At 47.5% G+C, this 2259-nt stretch overlaps 1 pseudogene; it reads left to right on the top strand.

Moving 5' to 3' along the window:
- Nucleotides 1-911: 911 nt before the first annotated feature.
- Nucleotides 912-1490, top strand: LOC137775573 (cytochrome c oxidase assembly factor 8 pseudogene; annotated as a pseudogene).
- Nucleotides 1491-2259: the final 769 nt, after the last annotated feature.

The raw sequence follows: 2259 nt of genomic DNA on the forward strand, positions 1-2259 counted from the left end.
CTTCCTACTGACTCAGTCTATTTTGTTTACTTGTGTTCTGGGTCAGTGCACATGAATAATCAGGGGGATCTTGTTAAAATGCTGATTCAGCAGGTCTGGAGTGGGACCAGAGATTGTGCCGTTCTAACAACCTCCCAGGCGACGCTGATGTTGCTGGTCTGCAGACCACACTCGGAGTAACAAGGCTGTTGTCTGATACCCTCTCATCTCCTTTTGCTCTACCAATTAATTATCTTTCCTCCCTGATTTATTTTCAAACTCTCCGTACTGGCTCTTCAGCATATAAAATGCTTGAATTTCTCTGATCTTAAAAAAAAAAAGTCTCTTTCCAAAATCTTTTCTTCTTAGGGCATCACTGTCTCACACCTTATCTTCTGTATTTGTTATCCATTGCTGCCTAACCTATCACCTTAAAACTTAGTCCTTGGGCTTCCCTGGTGGCGCAGTGGTTGAGAATCTGCCTGCCAATGCAGGGAACACGGGTTCGAGCCCTGGTCTGGGAAGATCCCATATGCCGCGGAGCAACTGGGCCCGTGAGCCACAACTACTGAGCCTGCGCGTCTGGAGCCTGTGCTCCGCAACAAGAGAGGCCGCGATAGTGAGGGGCCCGCGCACCGCGATGAAGAGTGGCCCTCGCTTGCCGCAACTAGAGAAAGCCCTCGCACAGAAACGAAGACCCAACACAGACAAAAATAAATAATAATAAATAAATAAGCTCATTAAAAAAAAAAACAACAAAAAACTTAGCACTTAAAAATAACTGTTTCTGGGGCTCAAGAACCCCGGTATGGCTTAGCTAGGTCCTCTGGCTCAGGGTCTCCCACAAGACTGTAATCAAGATATCTGCTGGGGTGACAGTCATCTCAAAGCTTGTCTAGGCTGTGCGTCGCGGGAGCCGCCAGCCGGCAGCCATGGCGGCCTTGCGACCCCCGAGGAGGGCCCTGCTTCCTCTCTGCCGCGCCTTCTCCGGCGGCGGCTGCCAGCTTGTCCCCGAGCGCGGCGGTGAGCGCAGGGATGCCGCGCCGAGCCGGGTCTCAAGATTCTGCCCTCCAAGAAAATCTTGCCATGATTGGATAGGACCCCCAGATAAATAGTCAAACCTTCGACCTGTTCACTTTTACATCTCTGAAAATGAATCACCATTGGAACAAAAGTTAAGAGAATTAAGACAAGAAACACAGGAATGGAACCAACAGTTCTGGGCAAACAAGAATTTGACTTTCCTTAAGGAAGAAGAAAAATTTATTGACTCAAGACTAAAAGCCAAAGGCCTGGAACTGAGAGCTGAATCAGGTCAAAAAGCAACATTGAATACAGAAGAAATGGCTGACTTTTACAAGGAGTTTTTAAGTAAAAATTTTCAGAAGCACATGTATTACAACAGGGACTGGTACAAGCGTAATTTTGCCATCACCTTCTTCATGGGAAAAGTGGCCCTGGAGACGATTTGGAACAAGCTTAGACTGAAACGAAAGAAGACCAGCAATTAGGAGCCCACCCTGACCCACCCGTCCAGCGTCTAAGTTTCCACGAGAAGCAGCTGCTTATAGGAGCTCGTTTTACGAGGGCTCTAAGACCTGTGTGTGCGGGGCAGGCTGGGAGGACACGGGTCCTGGTGCGCTGTGGCCCACGTGGCTCCGTCCTGACTGTGGATTCCAAGCTGGCTCTTGGTCATGGAAGTGATGTTAAATAAAACCCAAGCACTGTGTAAAAAAAAAAAAAAAAAAAAGCTTGTCTATAGGAGGATCCATTTCTAAGTTCATTCATCTGGTAATGACAGGGTTTAGTTCCTTGCAGGTTGTTGGACCAAGGGAATCATTTCCTTAGTGGGTATTGGCCAGAAGCCTCCAGCGTTCTTTGCCGTGTTGGCCTCTCCGCGGAACAGCCCACAGCATGGCAGATGGTTTTCATTGGAATGAGCAGAGTGTACAAGAAAGGGTGAGCAAGGCAGAATCTAGTCTCTTTGTAACCCAATCTGGGAAATGACATTCTATCACTTTTGCTGTATTCTATTCACTAGAAGCAAGCTGCTAAGTCCAGCCCACACTCAAGGGGAGGGGGTTTCACAAAGGTATGGATACCAGGTGGCCATTTTAGAGACTGTCAGCCATACCCTCATAGCCAAGCCTCTTGAGAAAGTCTGCAGTTGCTCTCCCCATTCTGTCAATTTTCATTCACTTTTCAAACCTTTAGATTTTGCTTCCCCCTTTCACTGCTTACTAAATATGCCCTAGTTGTCAAATCCAAAAATTGTTTCTC

This window comes from Eschrichtius robustus, chromosome 13, assembly GCF_028021215.1.
Source record: "Eschrichtius robustus isolate mEscRob2 chromosome 13, mEscRob2.pri, whole genome shotgun sequence".
Taxonomy (NCBI): Eukaryota; Metazoa; Chordata; class Mammalia; order Artiodactyla; family Eschrichtiidae; genus Eschrichtius; species Eschrichtius robustus.